This window comes from Neophocaena asiaeorientalis, unplaced genomic scaffold (assembly GCF_003031525.2).
Source record: "Neophocaena asiaeorientalis asiaeorientalis breed wild unplaced genomic scaffold, Neophocaena_asiaeorientalis_V1.1 scaffold407, whole genome shotgun sequence".
NCBI classification, from domain to species: Eukaryota; Metazoa; Chordata; class Mammalia; order Artiodactyla; family Phocoenidae; genus Neophocaena; species Neophocaena asiaeorientalis.
The window spans coordinates 55,302-73,600 of record NW_020174060.1 but is presented as its reverse complement, the minus strand read 5'-3'; the positions used below and the strand labels follow the sequence as shown (position 1 = coordinate 73,600).

The 18,299-nt window shown below is 49.0% G+C and overlaps 3 non-coding genes across 3 annotated transcripts; 2 read left to right on the top strand and 1 right to left on the bottom strand.

Moving 5' to 3' along the window:
- Positions 1 to 4,400: 4,400 nt before the first annotated feature.
- On the bottom strand, positions 4,401 to 4,472 carry TRNAC-GCA (transfer RNA cysteine (anticodon GCA)). Its single transcript has one exon. It is a non-coding gene; the product is annotated as a tRNA-Cys (tRNA).
- Positions 4,473 to 11,285: 6,813 nt separating this feature from the next.
- TRNAC-GCA (transfer RNA cysteine (anticodon GCA)) lies at positions 11,286 to 11,357 on the top strand. The gene has a single exon. It is a non-coding gene; the product is annotated as a tRNA-Cys (tRNA).
- A 3,277-nt stretch (positions 11,358 to 14,634) lies between these two features.
- TRNAC-GCA (transfer RNA cysteine (anticodon GCA)) lies at positions 14,635 to 14,706 on the top strand. Its single transcript has one exon. It is a non-coding gene; the product is annotated as a tRNA-Cys (tRNA).
- The last annotated feature ends 3,593 nt before the right edge of the window (positions 14,707 to 18,299 follow it).

The window sequence follows — 18,299 nt, the reverse complement described above, 5'->3', positions numbered from 1 at the left end:
TATTAGCTAAGGGCTCGGCAAACTCATCTATAAAATGGGGATCAAAACAACCTCTCTCGGGACTTCCCTGGTGATGCAGTGGATAGGACTCCGTGCTCCCAATGCAGGGGGACCGGGTTCAATCCCTGGTTGGGGAACTAGATCCCACGTGCATGCCACAACTGGGAGTTCGCATGCCACAACGAAGGAGCCCATGTGCTGCAACTAAGGAGCCCGCGAGCTGCAACTAAGGAGCCTGCCTGCTGCAACTAAGACCTGGTGCAACTAAATAAATAAATAAATATTTTTAAAAACCCCAAAACTCTCTCATAGGGATGTTGTGACAATTAAATGAATTAACATAGGAAAAGTGCCTGGAACAAATGCTGGGGCGCGATAAATGCTATTCTTACAGCCGAATCTGTCTGCCTAACGTCCACCTGTAGGTCACAGCCGGCCACCTCCAGCTGCAGAGTGGGCTCTTACACACACCATTCCTGACCTTGAGTGCCTCTTTATCTCCTGGCTAAATATACCAGCTCTTTTAGACATCTGGAAGAGATGGTTTCCAGGCCATTCATCACCTCAGCCAAAAGATAAACTCTTGCATGACAAAGTTCTTATAAAACGGGAATGGGAATTGACTGTGGCCAGGGGAGGTGGTTCCATCAGTAGTCTCCCCCTACCCAGAAAAAGCAGAGGAAGAGTGAGGAGTGTGTGTGTGTGTGTGTGCGCGCGCACGCATGCGTCAGCACAAACCCGGTCTCCCAGCATGTTTCAGGCTCAGACTCTGGGCTTCCAGATCGGATCCCGAACCCTGCTGCCCCCACCTGCGGGCTGTGCTCCCACGCCCCTGACCAACTGGCAGTCCTGCTGGACAGGAAGACAGGAGGCCGTCCCTGTTCCTCTCCCTCTGACTGTGACCTACCACTCCTCAAGGCCACTGCTGGGCACCTTCTCCATGAAGCTACACAATGGGAGGACACACTCCAGAACATGAGATCTAAAAGATCCAACCCCTCATTGTACAGAAGAGGAAACTATGGTACGAGGAGGCCTGAGCATGGGGCCAGCGGGCATATCTGAGCTGGGGTGTCCATGGGCTCCCTAACTACACAACCAGATCTGCAGAGGGGACTGCCCCTGTTCCCACAGCATCCAAACTGCTTGGCTTCTCCCTTTCTCCCAGGAGCCTGTGGGGCATTAATGTCGCCAAGGTCCTGGCACAGTGCTGCTCTGCCTGGCCACAGACGGCCCCAGCCACTCTCCCAACACCACCATCCCTTCCCCTGCCCTCAAACCACGGAGCCCACAGTTGTCTGAGGCTGGCCCAAGCTCATGAGCCACCACAATTACAGAGCTGGCCCCAGGGACCCACCCAGCAGAACGAGGAGCAACTCCCCTTTGGTACCATCAGGTTTCCTAGCACCTTCACACAACTTGCCCAAACTGGTCCCAGGCTATGACAGATGGGGCTCTCCCTCCACCTCTCGGACCTACACATCTCACCTAATGGATAAAACCCGGTACCTCGTTCTATGCCCTCCCCCCGCCCAGAGTCCAGGATCCTACCAAGAACGAAAGTGAACAGATTTACTCATTCTCCTTAGGCCTTCGTGCCCATCGTTCCCAGTATAATTTATCATTAAAAGCCAAGAAGAGAGGGTGATGCTTAACCCAAAAGAACGAGTTTCCAAAGGTGGAGAGAGACTCCAAGTATGCGTACACTGCGGGGCGGGGAGAAGGGAGGGGGCGCCGGGGACCTAGACTTCTCCGCACCAAATCCTGCGCACCAGCACTCTCCCCCGCGCCCGGCCAAAGCTGGCGGGTCTCAGGCTCGCCCCCGCCCTCCAGGCACGCACAGCGCCGCGTGGAGCAGACCCGCCGAGGCGTCCGTCTGTTCTTGCCGGCTGGCGGCGGGGTCCCGGCTCGCGGCGCCGTCCGCGCTAGCCTTACCTGGCGCGCCATCCCGAACTCAGCCTCCGTTCCTGACTTCCGGCACGGCCGGGGGCACCCGCTCCCCGCCCACAGGCTGCCGCGTGACCCTCGGCGGCGGCGGCGGCGGCGGCGGCGGCTGCGACCTAGGTCGGCGCAGGAGGAAACCAGGCCGGGCGCGCAGGCCGTTGAGGAGGGGCGGGCGTGGGGCGTCGCATCCCAGGAGAGGGGGACCAGCCTCCGCGGCCCTCCGGGCGCAGGCGCGAACTACACTTCCCAGAAGGCGCCGCGGCGCCGCCCGGAGGAGGGGCGAGGTGAAGGCGGGGCGAGGTGAAGGCGGGGCGAGTCTGTTGGGCGCCCTCTGCCCACTGGTTCAGCCGAGACCCCGAGAAGCTGCCAGGGGGGCTTGGCGCCGGCATCTGCCGGGTGGTCAGCTTGCGGTGTGCTTGCACACGTAAACCCATCTATCCACACATCCATCCATCCATTATTTACTGAGCGCACCCTATGTGCCAGGTGGGATGCTCGGATTAAACGGGAACCGCCTCTCCCAGAGGACGCATCCCGTAAACCGACCTTGACTAGGGCCGCCGGGGAGGCGTGGGGGAAGCGGGTCCCGAGAGGTGCGGAGGGGGCTGCAGGCCAGACCGCTCGGCTGGGATACTGTGTGGGTCAGAGTGGCTGCCTGAGCCCAGCACATGCTCAGATCTGTCAACCCGCTCCCGCGCTCGCCATAGCATTGACCCGTGTGCCGCTATATCTGTGTGACTATTTGCTGGTCTATCTTGTTGATTGTGGTAACCCCATAAGTTCCTGACACGTAGTAGGCCCTCAAGTAAATGTGATGAATGAACGAAGCGTGAGCCCACCATTCTCCAGGTCAGAAAGGAAGCAGCGGGGCTGGGGGAGGGTGGCGGACTCAGGGGAGAGGACCCCGGCTGAGCCCAACGAGCCTCATTCCTGGTCTGGAAGACCCCGGTTAGGACAGCTCGGAGAAGGTGGGCTTCTGGGGCAAACCTGCTCTGGTTGACAGAGGCTTACAGGAGCAGAGGAAGGCCGGGTCCAACGAGGAGGAGGGGCCTGCCGCCCAGAGACCCCTTCCCCAATCCCCCACCCTGACAGTTCTCTTCCTCTGGACTCTTTGGGGAAAGGGAATGTCTGGCCCAGCAATCCCAGAGTTGTTCCCTGTAGCCCCTCTAGTCTTCCATGGGCCTCCGCTGGCCTTGTTGCTGATCACCTCCCAGAACTTTGGGATACAGTGTTGACAATCTTGGCCTGGCCTCCAGGGAGAGGCCGCGGGAGACCACTCTCAGTCCCTGCCCAGCCCCATACCTGGGCAAAGCCCCCTCCTCCACACCCAAGGAATCACTGACACAGGACCCGTGTCTGTGTAGCCCACTGTCCTGAGGATCTGAAGATATCGCAAGGTTTCACGCCATGGAAAAGGACAGTTTAAAATTCAACATCTGATCTCAGGAGTCCTAAAGGCCACAGAGCCCCTTGCTAAGTGCCTTACCTGTGCTTTGGGCCTATGTCCTGTCATCTTGCTGAGGTCAGCTTCCTCCTTATAGGTGTCCCTTCTTCCAGCTCGTGCCAACGTGCCACCCTCAGTCTCAATCCCTAAACTTTAAAATCCCTTAAGGGATTAGCACACTCCTTTTGTCTAGCTATCCTTATCGTTCATTTGACCATTTATTTATTATTTATTTATGGCTGCGTTGGGTCTTCGTTGCTGGGCGGGGGCTTTCTCTAGTTGCGGGAGGGGCGGAACCAGTGTCCCCTGCATTGGCAGGCGGATTCCTAACCACTGCGCCACCAGGGAAGCCCCTGACCATTTCTTAATTTGACTCCTTTGCTCACCACAAACAGTTCTTGCTGAGCTCTGTCTTTCCCGTGTCTGGCATTGATTAGGACTCAAATATGTCTTAAGTAAGTGGATGATTCCATAACATCCACTGCTCTGATGTCTGTAAGCGTCGTGAGGATAGAGTGAGGGGGCAGGTCACAGAGCCCATGCCACTATAGAGAAGATGGATTAGGGACAGTGGTGTGTTCAAGCTGGCTTACACCAGAGAGTCACTTGTTAGCATGTCTTCCCAACTCCATGATCAGTGATCTTATGTTTGTGGCTTGACATTGGATACGGTGAGATTATTTACACCATGAAATTGGAAAACACTACAAATCAGTGCTTTGTAGCAACAACCCCAAGAGCTGGTTGTTAAACACTAACCAGCAAGCACTGATTTAGGGCAATGAAAACATGTAGAAACAAGCCTATGTAGAACAAGACCTGTGGTAAGTGAAATTAAAAAGTCAGGGTTGGAGGAACTTATCACTCTGGGGCTGTAGTGCTCAGTGACAGGGTTTTAAGTTACCCTGGACTTTTTCCCAGATTTGAGAAGGCTCGGTGTACTGCGGCCCGGGATTAGGGAAAGGAGCAGAGCCTTCAACACCAGCTCCAACTAGCAAAAGTGGAGGACAGCAGGGGGCACCTGGATTTGAACCAGGGACCTCTTGATCTGCAGTCAAATGCTCTACCCCTGAGCTACACCCCCTGACATAGGTACAGGCCTTAGTACTACCTTATACCTGTGCAGCCATGCCCAACATTCCTATAAATTTTTGCCACAGATATTCATCACGCTGGGCCTGCTGAAAGCTGCCAAGCTGGCCTCACTTTAATTTTATTTCCTTGATGCAAAATAAGAAACAGTTTGCCCCTCCCTGTAGCCACCTCCCTGCTGTTTCTGGAAAAGCACTGACACAGATATTTATAGCAGGAAGAGACTTCAGGGTCGCTAGTCTGTGCCCTTCGCAATGGGATCTGAAAACAGAGATTCAGGATTACTGGTCCCCCCAAGCACACACAGATCCTTACAGATAGGCTCAGGACCTGAATCCATCCTCCTGACTTTGGGTTCAGGACCCTGTAATTAACCCAATGACTCTCTCATCTTCCTCTTGTCCCTATCTTCCATCCATCGGAAAATGTAAAGACTACATAACGGGAGCCTCTGAAGAAATTACTCGGGACCATCAAGGGGGCTAGAATGTGGGCTTAGCGGAGCAGAGTGCCATGCAGCTCAAGAACAACAGGGAAAAGCTAATGGGAACACTAGGATTTGATCTGGTGCGTGGACTGCGCCCTTTGGGCCAGTCCTCAGATTTCCTGTGCTTAGGAATCATCATGTCAAACATGCAGATGCGATCTGGGGTTAGGAACAAGCTCCTCATAGAGGGTCGGGAGACCCCACTTTGAGGAACACCTGCCACAGATCTACCTCGGCCTCTTCTGCGCCACCTGCAGGAAGACTTAGGTACTGAAACACCCAAGAAGGGGATGGGTTAGGAACTGTATCACTTGCCGCAGGGTCAGCCAGAGCTGGTGGGAAGAGGCAGGATGAAAACCAAGGACCACGATCAGACTGCTCATCCTCTGAAATCTGTTCTAGACCCGTGGTTCTTAATTTTAGGGTGCATCGGAATCATCTGGAGGGCTTGTTAAAACAAAGATGACTGGGCTCCCCCTGAAAGTTTCTGATTAGCAAGTTCTCAGGTAATGCTGATGCTGCTGGTCTGGGGCCATGCTTTGAGAACCACTGCTCTAGATCCACACATCTGTGACCAGGCCCTTTCACACTCGCAGTCACACCCAGGGCACCTGTTCACCATTGCTTCTTCTGTGTGTTTACCGAGCACTGGTGCCTCTACTCCACCAAAGACGTGTGTCCTGAGACCCTCTCCCTTTCCTCCCAGTGCCTGCCGGGAGCCCCGAGGGTGGTCTTCTTTGTCCTGGGTTAGCCCTCTTCCCAGTTTACCATTTAGGAAGCGAAATCTTAAGAAGCTTCTGCCGCCCTCCCCAATATGGGGAAAACTCGTTCAAGCAAGTCAAGGAGCAGACCCACCTCTTCCATCCAGAGCAACACAATTCGAGCTGAAGATCCCAGTTTGTCTCAGAAAAATCCAGCCCCAGGGGGTTGTGTTATTACTCCCGTATCACAGATGAGGAAACAGAGGATGAGAGGGTATCTTCGGCCCCACAAAGGAGAGTATCCAGGTTGGAACATGGAAGCCTGGAGTTCTCTAGAGATGCAGCCACGTCCTTGACTTTGGAGGTTTCTTGGAGCTTTTATTCAACTTTCATCTCTTAGGGTCCTACTGTGTGCTGGGCACTGTGGTGCCCTCAGCAGAAGCTGAGATTTCAGTGCTCTTTGAGGAGAAGAAATGGGCACCCATGTGTGCAACAAATGTTTCTGAGCACTTGGCCATGAGCTGGAAACTGTGCTGGGCTCCGGGGATACTGGGTGAACGGTATCAGCTCCGGGAAAAGTGGACAGTTCCATTCTTACTGATAAAATCCACGCAGCAGTTGTCTCTGATTTTAGAGAAGAACGTTTCTCCAAGAGGCATTTTACAACTTGACATTTTACAACTGCAGTGCATCGGTGTTACCTGAGGTTTTTATTTTCTCCCTCTGAGCTCATGTTCACTTTCTCAGACGTCTTTGTGAGGAACAGTAGGGAATAAATAAGGTGGATGTGAATTTGAACCAGTGTCCTCTTGATCTGTAGCCAGAAAGTTGTGCCTCTGAGCTACAAGCCCTTGCGTGTCAACAACCCCTAGTGGGTACCTTTTACTCTTGACGCCACTTTCAGACTCCAGGAACTCACTGCTGCTTCTGTGTGTCTAAGGAGCGGGCAAGCCTTTTGTATGGGTTGAATTGTGCCCCCCAAAAGGTATGTGGAAGTGCTAACCCCGGTACTTGGGAAAGTGACCCATTTAGAAATAGGGCCTTTGCAGATATTATTAGTAATTAGTTAAAATGAGGTTATAGTGGATTAGGGTGGGTCCTAATCCAATGACTCGTGTCCTTATAAAAGGAGAAGAGACAGACACACAAACAGGAAGAGGGCCGTGTGAAGACAGAGGCAGAGGTTGGAGTAACGCAGCTACAGGACAAGGAACACAGGATTGCCGACTACCTCCAGGAGCTATCATTTTAGCATCCTGGCCACAGAAATGGGAGAAATGGGAGTGAATACACGATTCTGCATTTCCACACGGACAAATCTTGGCTGCCAAGAGCGCTTGCATGAGTTTTTGAAATGAGAGAGGAGATTAAAACATTTCTTCAAAATGCCGAGAAGACCCATCTCTGTGGCCTTGAGGCACAAGTGGAATATCTCAGGTGCACAAATACTTTGACTACCCAGAATCCATCACTCCAGGGCTTTAATACCATGATTTTTTGTTGTCTGGTTAAGACCTGTTTGTGGAACAATAATTCAATAGTTGTGTTTAGCTGATACCCTGTGCATGGTGATCTTGTTCATTCACGGTAGAGATAGGAACTCATGGTGTGTTACTAGGCATATGTGAAAACCACATCCAAATGCTACAGAAGAATCCAAGGAAATACCTCCCAAAGCCAGAGTGGACTAGAAACACGTTCACTGCTCTCTCCCACGTCGGTGTCCTCAACTCCCAGGTTTAAGGGCCATGTGCTTGTCAAGCTCATATCTGAGTGAGTGCGGAAAGCAGTCTTTAGTGAGAAATTTGAGTAACCATAGTTATCTGCCAGGATCACCAAACACTTGCCACTATACCTTATGACCTTTAAGTTATCATGACTTAACAGAAATAAGGAATATGAAATGAAATCACCAGATTTGGAAATCTGACCTATGGTTCAAGCTAGCTGTCACTTAAGCCAGATAAAGATAATTTGGTGAAAGACTGCAAATGGTATCACGCCTCTCTCCATGGAAACAACTGTTACTCATCTTAAAATATTATATTTTACTTTTTCTTTTGATGAAAACAAATCAATCTATCTTTTTTTAAGAAACAGTATGTGTCTTTTGTGTTAAGAAATCCTTCCCTTCCCTGAGAGTATAAAGATAGTCTCCTTTTTTTTTTTTTAATGAAAGAAGTGGAAATTTTTATTTGAGCCAAATTTGAGGAATATAACCCGGGAACAGCATCTCAGAAAGTTCCAAGAACTGTTCCTGAAAGTCTCCTATTTTTTTTTTTTTTGCAGTACGCGGGCCTCTCACTGCTGTGGCCTCTCCCGTCGCAGAGCACAGGCTCTGGACGCACAGGCTCAGCGGCCATGGCTCACGGGCCCATGTGGGATCCTCCTGGACCGGGGCACGAACCCGTGTCCCCTGCATCGGCAGGCGGACTCTCAACCACTGCGCCACCAGGGAAGCCCAAGTCTCCTATTTTTAATTCAAATAATTAAAAAATTTTTTTTTCACATTTAGGTCTTTAATTCATCTGGAATCTACCTTTCTGTGTGGTGAGGGTTTTTAAGTAGTAGTAGTAGTTGTTGTTTTTAATATGGAAAACCAGTTATTTCAGTACCATTTGTTGAACAATTTGGCCCTTTCCCCGCTAGTTTGTAACACTTTCGTCATGTGTTGGAGAACCATCTATCTATCATCCAACCAGGAAACCTTTGCAAGAGAAAAGGGATGCTATTCATATTCATGCTGGGACCACACGCATCAACTGGGACTGTCCCAAGCAAATTAGGACATAGAGTCACCATATTGGTCAGGGCTGTCCATAGAAACAGAACCACTAGGATGCATATAGTTATATATAGAAATAGAAAGTGATTTGTTATGAGGAATTGGCTCAGTGATTATGGAGTCTGAGAGGTTTCACCATCTGTCTTCTGCAAGCTGGAGGTCCAGGAAAGCAGGTGGTGTAGCTCCATCCAAGCTTGGAGGCCTGAGAACCAAGATAGCCAATAGTGTAAGGTCTGGTCTGAGTCCAGAGGCTGCAGAATCAGGAGCGCTGAGGTCTGAAGGCAGGAGAAAGTGACGTCCCAGCTCAAGCAGAGAGCAGATTCACCCTTCCCCCACCTTTGTGTTCTGTCCAGCCCCTCGGTGGATTGCATGCTGCCTGCCCTATAGGTGAGGGTGAACTTCTTCGTCTGTGTGTTGATCCGTTTCTTTGTTTAACGTTTATTCATCCATTTATACAACAAATAGTTTTGAGAGCTCAGTAAGCGCCAGACACACAGAAGAAAACAGATGAAGGGTCCGCCTTCCCGGAGCTTCCATCACGGTGAGGGTGACAGATAATTAATAAAAATCTATATTACTGTAACGCAGGTCATAATAGGGACTGTGAGAAAAACAAAAACAGAGCAAAGGGCTGAAAAATGATGGGGTGCAACTTAAACAAAGTGGCCAGAGGAGGCCTTGCTGCTGAGCAGACTCTGGACGGAGCAGTGAGTGATGGGAAGGGGCCCCGGCCTGTGTCCAGGGAAAGGTGCCAGGCTTCAAGGTGGAGCGTGTTTGATGCTTTGGCGGAACAGCAAAGACCAGTATGGCTGGGGGCAAGCGCTGGGAACAAGAAAGGAAGGGGCTGGGGGGAGAAGCAGCCAGGGCCAACTCCTGTGGGTTCCAAGGAGGATGGACTTGGGATTTCATTCCGAGCAGAGCAGGGAGCTGCTGAACCAAGCAGGACACAGAATCTGACTCATGTTTGAAAAGATCACGTTGGTGCCCAGTGGAAGTAGATGGACGGGGAGAAGGGAGACCTGTCAGGAGAGTGTGACAGTGGGTTTGGTGGGGGACAGACAGTAGGGCCTTGACCGCAAGTCCTGATGGTGTGCGGCCAGATGGGCTCAGATGCTGATACATCCCACCGAAGAGCCGCCATGACTTGCCGTGGGCTTTGGATGCAAAAGGGATGAATTGACAGTGGCTGGCAGGTGTCTGGCAGAGTCGCTGGGAGAATCGTGCCTTTACTTAGCTGGGCAACACAGTTGAGGGGTGGGGAGCAGGTTAAGGGTGAGAACTAATAATTTCCTCTTGCCCATGTTTGGTTTGAGAAGCGTACAGGATCTCTAAATGAAGATATCAAGTAGCAGACCCTAGCTCAGGAGAGAAGGTACCACAGGGGAGTCATCCTTCAACTTTGCATTCTCCTGTTTCTCCCCAGGTTCATCTCCCTTTTTTCTCCTTCTGTGAGGCTCTGCTCCAATAAATGCTCTTGGTTCTGCACATCTGAAATGTCTTTATTTTGTCCTCTTGCTTGAATGTTAGTTTACCTGGGTTCAGAATTCTAGATTGGAAGTTATTTTTCTTCATACCTAAAAAATATTTATTTTATAATGTTATAAAATGTCAGTAAAGGGGGCTTCCCTGGTGGCGCAGTGGTTGAGAGTCCGCCTGCCGATGGAGGGGACATGGGTTCGTGCCCCGGTCCGGGAAGATACCATATGCCGCGGAGCGGCTGGGCCCGTGAGCCATGGCCGCTGAGCCTGCGCGTCCGGAGCCTGTGCTCCGCAACGGGAGAGGCCACAACAGTGAGAGGCCCGCGTACCGCAAAAAAAAAAAAAAAAAAAAATGTCAGTAAAGACAACTTTATTATTCAATTGCACTTCTCACCAAAGCATCAAATTTTTTAAAAATTTTGAAATACATGGTTCATGTGTATAAAAGGATATGTTTATCAGTGCTTAATACTTTGGATTATAATCCTTAGCTACAACACATTTTTTTTTTTTTTTTTTTTTTGGACTCTCAACCACTGCGCCACCAGGGAAGCCCTACAACACATTTTTTAAGTAACACACAAATAGTAAGGGAAGAAAGTACATAATTTAGAAACAATGAGAAAATATACATTTTGAACAATCCTTAGTAACTATGAATATCCTGGGTTTAATTCAGAATATTTATGTTTTTTAAAACCCTGTACAGCTGTATGCCTGAAACTAACACATTGTAAATCAAGTCTACTCCAATATAAATTTTTTTTTAAAAAAAACCTACATTTAACAGTGCAAACAGTACATTTGAGGCTGCAGAGATTGGAGATATGGTTTGAGTTTTTTACTTCCTTGGGGGAAAAAATGTGTTTTTTCCCTGCTAAAATATTGGGTTGTCCAAAACATTAGTTTGTAACATCTTATGGAGAAACCTGAACGAACGTTTTGGCCGACCCAATACATATCTGTCAGAGCTATTTAATTTTACTTTATTTATGTCTATATTTTCACTTATACAGTTTTTAGAAATAACATTTTCCTAATTATAATAAAGCAATAAAAATGTATAAATCCACAGGACAAAAAGCAGATGGATGAGGGATAATTCATTTCACACAGAAGAAAAAAGGAAACAAACAAACAGCTGACATTCAGTCTGTAGAGGAATCATCCAACAAGAAGTAAGCACTTTTGTGGGAAATGAAGCGGGGGTTGGTGACCAGAGGGCGTCGCTGAGGGATGCAGTTCTGCAGGTTCTCACCAGCTCGCCGAGAATGGCTGATAATTGCAGTGTACAGCATACCTGGATATTGAGACATACTGAAATGATGCAAGTTAAGAACCTGGAACCTGTGGTGGGGGTATAGCTCAGGGGTAGAGCATTTGACTGCAGATCAAGAGGTCCCCGGTTCAAATCCGGGTGCCCCCTGTCAGTTTTCTTTCCATCCTGAATCCACACAGGTGGTCACTGTAGACCTCCTCAGTACAAACACCCGCCCCTTGTTAGGTAGCTCTCTAAATTTGGCTACTTTCCTCTAGACGGGCTTAGCAGACTGGACAGGAGAGGGGAGAAAAGGTAGGAAAGGTCATCTTCTGACTCAGGAAATGGTTGGAAGTTTTCCTCATCCAGAATTAGAGGTTTTGTCTTGATCCAAGGAGAAACGTGTGTGCTAGGTCAGTTCTCCCATTTACTATTTCTCTTTTCAAGTGAGTTAATAGGCAGGAAGGTCCAGGGAGCCAACTGAATTAGCAGTTGTGCCCCAGAGACCCTAAGGAGGGATCTGAATACCCTTTATTTTAAAAACAACACATACTCTACTCTTCCTCCCACCTCTTCCTACCCTGCAAACACTAGCCAATCGAACAGGCACGTTTGGGGGAAGACGATACTGGATGATTCTAAAGGGCATTTTGCCTAAACGTGTATGATTATCAAAGCTGATGCCCTTTGCAGGGGCCTGAGAAGCTGCCAGGTGGGCAAGGAGGGAGAGGGTGGGAAGGAGACCTGGTGGGAAAGGTGTTCATCTGCCATGGGGCAGACCCCCGGCTTCGTGGAAGGCCACGAATACCCAGGTGGCTGGCTGAATTACAGATCCAGATAGCATTATGGGTGGAAAGATGCTTTTTAGATAATAACAGCTCATAGGTAGATCATTTAAACATGGATCATGGGGCCCCTGATCCATAATCCAGGTAGTCCTACCTGCTATCACTTTAAAAAAATTAATAGACATTGTTTTTTAGAGCAGTTTTAGGTTTACAGAAAAATGGAGCAGAAAGTATAGACAGTTCTCCTCTACCCCTCACCTCAGCTGCCACCTCCCGGTTGCCCCATCATTAACATTTTACAATAGTGTGACATTTGATAAAAATGGTGAATGAATATTGATACATTATTATTAACCGAAGTCCATGGTTTACATTAAGGTTCATGCTTTGTGTTGTACAGTTTTGTAGAGTTTTGTGGGGTTTTGGCAAATGCATAACCTCATGTACCCACAATTGAAATACCACACAGAATAGTTTCACTGCCCTAAAAATTCCCCCTGCTATACTTATGAGGAATAACCCCCTCTGTGTACCTGCCTGCCAGCCTCTCTCCCTCCGCAACAAATCCCTGGCAACCACTGATCCTGGACCGTGCAGTGTCTGCGCCTGGAGGACATAGGAACCAGACCTCTGGGCAAAGGCAAGCCGAGGCTGGCAGGCAGGTACACAGAGGGGTTTGGGGGCCTGGGAGTGGGGTTGGGGGTCGGGTATGGAGGTGGTCACCAGCCCAGCGAGGTCACCGAGGGACTTCATTCTCTGGGCGTGTGCCCGGGGCAGAGCACACCAGGTGTCCTTACACACCTGCACCACCGCCCAACCTGCCACAGGAGCCAGAGCGAGAGGACCCCTTTCTCCTGCAGTGTCCCTCCTGCGCCCTCTACTGACAACTGTTAACATTGCGCTCCCTTAAAGGAGAAATGCTTAAAGAATCCAGCCCGTTATCCCACGGCAGGTACAGAAGGGTGAATTTGGAGCTACCAGTCAATAAATTGATAACTGGCACGCCATGTGATGTGTTTTGGCCAACAGGATGTTGGTAGATATGATACAAGCAGGGCCTTGAGATCTACTTGCAAGGTTGGGCTTACCCTCTGGGACTTCCACTCTTACCCTGAGATGTGCTGGCCCAGTAAGGTTCTCTCCTTCAGCCTGGGCCCCAACATGAACACACAAGGCCCAGCCCTGAGCCCAATTCACTGAGAGGAGCTAAGGCCAACTAGACCCACAGCTTGAGGCCCACCCACCCGGCCAAGCCCAGCCTAGACCAGCCGATTCAAATTCAACCTGCAAACCCATGGGCGTGACGATAAATGCTTATCATTGTGTGTTAGTGGTCGGGGGTGGCTTGTTATGCAACATTATTGTGAATAAGACTGGCAAATACTGAAATCGGTATCTAGGAGGAGGCTCTGGCTGTACCCAAATGTAGAAGGGAGCATGGTAGCTTCTTTTGCATACCCAGTTTCTGTGACTGTGTGTGCTTCCTATTTTGTTCAGTCTTTGAATGTAGATGTTTATTGAGGTAAGTCTGTTCCTGTACTGTCACTGGATTTGGCCTATGTGAGGGGTTGATAACTTATCTTTTAAGTTCATATGTTTCCAGATCAAGGGATCTTATGTAGATCCTGGACTTTGACTGCCTGAGGCTCTGGGGACTTGAGATAAAGCTGAGTATATTTTGCACGTGGGAGAGATGTAAATAATTATGACCGAGAGAGCAGACCGTGATAGATTAAACAGTTAGCCCCCGTTCTTCACTTATTCTATCCATGCCCTTTGCCACAAGACTTTTCAGATCCTCCCATTAGAAGTGGGATATATTTCCCTGCCTTTGATATACGGCTTGGTCCTGTGACTGGCTTTGACTGATGGGATGTTAGCTCACGTGATACAAGCAGGGGCTTGCAACCTGCTTGCATTGTTGGGCTCGCCTTTTTGAGTTTCTGCCATTGCCCATAAATCTCTCTCATTCCCACTTCATCACTTTTCCATGCATTGCATCCTCTCTTTAGGTTGCTTTTTGCATCTGACACTGGAAGGATGCAGCAAATGGAGAGGGAAGAGGAAGAAAAGAAGAGATAAAGGAGGCAGTTCTTCTCCTGCCCAATATGTTTAGCGCAAAGAGGCCCTAAAGCATAGCTGTGGATTCTAGCTGTGACTTGGTCATTAATCTGTTGTGTTTTGTTTGGGCGTGATTTTAATTACTGCTGTCATTTTTGTCAGATCTGTACCATGAAGATTAAATCAATAGCTCCAAAGCTATCTGTGAGTCAGAATCATGAGGAGCTTGTTAGAGGCACACACTGTCCCCTCGTCCCCTTCCCAGAGAGTCTGGTTTAGGGATTCTCAGGTGGGGCCCAAGAGCATTTACCTTTGCCCAGCCCTGCCCTTTCCACTGTAACCTCAAAGAGTCTGTTGAGTAGCCAATGCTTCGAGTCCTGTTCTTCTAGGTGGGTCGGAAGGATGTTCCAGCTGCAAACCTCAGTGAGTTCAACGCCAGTGCCTTCAGCCAGGGGAAGGGGGTGGGCACGGTGAGAAGAGCATCCCTTTGCAGGGGTGTGGGATGGAAGAGCGCTAGCAAGTACACAACTGAAAACGTGACACCCAGGGTGTGGCTCTGCAGGTTTAGGGTTCTTATTAAATATAGGTGAGTAGGTGGAGGTATAGCTCAGGGGTAGAGCATTTGACTGCAGATCAAGAGGTCCCTGGTTCAAGTCCAGGTGCCCCCTGCCCAAACTTGCTTTTACTCACTGAACACAAGGTTCTACCTCCAGCTTTTTCCACCACACTGATTCAGCCTGCAAAGGGAAGAAGCAGTGCAAGTCTTCACCAGAACCCCTCCCCTGACACCTGCAGCTCTAGATGAACCTGATTTCTTCAAGCAGGAGTCAGTTCTCATAGGTCCTGTAGTGAACGTTTATTCACTTTTCTTTTTACATTTTTTGCCCAGCATGTGAATCCTTTTAACTCCTTTTCTGGGGAATTCACAATTGTCTCAGTCTTGGAGGAAGACAGGAACCTGTCTGTGGCTGAGGTAGACAAAAATGGCAGGAGAAAGAGAGAGAGATTGATTTTCTTTTAATTTAATTTAATTTATTTTTTTATATGGCAGGTTCTTATTAGTTATCTCTTTTATACATATTAGTGTATATATGTCAATCCCAATCTCCCAATCCATCCCCCCACCCCACCACTTTCCCCCCTTGGTGTCCATATGTTTGTTGAGAGAGACTGGTTTGAAGGAATCGGCTCACATGACATTGAGGGCTCTGGCAAGTCTTAATCTTGCAGGTCAGCAGGCTGGAGACCCAGGGAAGAGTTGACATTGCAGTTTGAGTCCGAAGGCTGTCTGGAGGCAGAACTCCCTATTTCTCAGGGGACTTCAGTCTTTTTCTCTTAAGGCTTTCAACTGATTGCATGGGGCCCATCCACATTATAGAGGGTCATCTGCTTTACTCAGAGTCTACTGATGTAAATGTAACTCACATCTAAAAAATATCTTCATAGCAACGTCTAGATTAGGATTTGACCAAATATCTGGGTACCAGAGCCTAAACAAGTTGACACATGAAATTAACCAGCACAGTTGGTAATGCCTTAAGCTTGGCCAACTATATGCCCATAAATAAGACTATGAATGTAGAATAAATCACACCTAGAAGTAGGAGAACTTGGAATTCATTCTGGAGGTGGCAGAGGCGTGGCAAGGACAGTGAGGCCATTGGCTGTGGCCATTATCCATTGTGGTGGCAACAATGGCTCCCTTACCAGGACCTGCTGAAATCCTGCCCACTTTATGAGCATTTTATAAGGGAAGATCTTCTGGCCTCCTTTCAGTGCTCTGAGCTCCTTGCCATCCTGGCAAGACTGCCTTCTGTGTTTCCCTTAGCCTGGGATGGCCTCTTCTTTAATCAGTGTCCTGATTGGTACCAGGAATGAGTAATAGGAAAAAGACCCTCAGAGAAAAGATGGGAATGTGGTTTGATCCTGGCCTTATTGGACCTGAAGATAATGAAAATCTAGGTAGCTGAGGGGATGCTAATCTAGGAGTCTATATGATATAGTAGAAAAAGCTGAGTGAATATTTGCCTCCTGTTTCCAAGGGATCAAGTCGAGTTCCCATGGAATACTAGAAGTGGCTTCAGGCCTGGATGGCTGATCCTAGCAGTTTAGTAACTAGTTTTTGTTCGTTTGTTTGCGGGTACGTGGCCTCACAGTTGTGGCCTCTCCCGTTGCGGAGCACAGGCTCCGGACGCGCAGGCCCAGCGGCCATGGCTCACAGGCCCAGCCGCCTCACGGCATGTGGGATCTTCCCGGACCGGGGCACGAACCCGTGTCCTCTACATCAGCAGGCGGACTCTCAACCACTGCGCCACCAGGGAAGCCCATCCTAGCAGTTTAAAAGAAAGTTAATCATAAACTCAAGTGTCACTCTGTATGGACTGAAACCCGGGACTTTCTCTGACTGTATTGGGATCATCTCTTACCTCCGGTCACACAACCTGAAATAGCTGAAAACGGAAGCTGATCCTGAGGGTTGCCAAACGTTAATGTCAGTGGAATCTACAGCTTTCAGCAGTCTCCTTGCTGAAAATAGGTCTGTGGTTAAGAAAGGGTGGGACTTCAGGAATTACAGTATGGATGTAGATATAGATCAGATACAGAGTAGGTACAGAGTGGGAAGGAGGGAGCCTCAGTACCAACTACAAGCCATGGCTTTACGAGCAGTGCCTTCAGCCTGGAATCCGAGAAGGCTGCAAGATAGTGGGGAAAAGAGGTGGTGGGGCACCAAGGGAGCAGCCTGTGGGAAGGAGAGGTGAGTTATTGGACACAAGAGGGTTCGTTAGCAGTGAGATCAGTCAGCCAGATCTACAGAGATGAGACCACGCAGTGTTTATCAAACCTGACTATACATTCAAAATATTTGAGAACTTGTTAAAAATTCCGATTCCCTGGGGATCCTGATATACTACATCTGACAGGCACAGCCTCCTGTTAATCCCTCCTAAACTCCAAAGACTGAGAGACAGCTAAAGTTTATGGGAACCACTCTTCACGATGATTCTAAAGACACTTCCAGCTGAAGATACCAAAGCTGGTGCCCTCAGCCAGGGAGCAACGTTAAACCATTGGCAGCTTGATGTTGGCCATGGTGGGAATATTTGCAACTTGGCAAATACTACAAATCAAACACTACTGATTGTCTTTTCTTTCTCCTTGAGCTGATTTACCACTGTTTCACTCTGTAAGGCTACAGGCATAGATAGCTGCCAGGTCCGGGGGCTGCAGGAAACAGAGCAGGGAGACAGGAGGGGCCAATTCACCAGGGCACGGGCTGCCAAGTGGCACACCCGACAAGCAAGCAGAGGTCTTAGTGTTGAAGTTCAGGACTTGGTCCAGGAGATGAAGTGCGCTCATCAGATGAGATTCGTTCTTCTTACTCAGGAAAGCAGGTCATGCCATCCCAGGTTCAAATCCGGGCTCCGAGTGTTGCGATTCCAGTTTCCTTTCACAGGCTGATCTACAGGAAGATCAGATCAGATCTACAGGAAGGCTCCTCTGCTCTCCTGCAGCCCCAGGTGACATCCATAATCCATATCCCCACTCACGTGGGCTGTGGGGAACGTTTTCTTTTATTGACGGCACAACATCTGAACCCTATCACATGTTTGGGGAATATGCAATTACGTGAATTTTACTGAAAGGCATACCCTCATTTCTTACTCCATAAGTCAAAAATACTAGACACTTGGTCCCCCACTGTCTGGTATTGAGGACTCGGGCGAGTGCCCTCAGCATAGCCACCGCAGACTTTGGACATTGAGTGAAACACAGAAGCAGGAGGAGTTGAGATTTCCGTCTGGTGACATGGATGTGGCATCGGCTCCGGCCTTACCCTTCTTCACAGACTGGGCGTCTGTGCAATCTTGGTTCCCCTCGGAGCCCATCGAGTGTCTACACCTCTTTCCCTTCGGTGTCATGAACTACCTGACAAGTGCTGCCTCACCTGTTTCAAAATTAGTTTCTGGTTTTGCACCCAAATTTCCTACCTGGTACATAAATTGGTGTTAGGAGTGGGTTTCAGGCAACACAGCCTCGTGAAAATGGTATTAATTACCCAGACTAGTTAAAACTACAGTTAGGGGAAATCCAATTAGTTCTTCAGGCCTGGGAAGCTGTCATAACTTATATTCTACACTGGCACGATGGGAAAGTAAATTATCGCTAGTGGCCATCAGGAATGCAGTGCCTATGGGGTAAGGCTTCCAGATACCCTTGTGCTTCTTGTCATTGAACTGGAAGCTGACTGACGCTAAAGGCA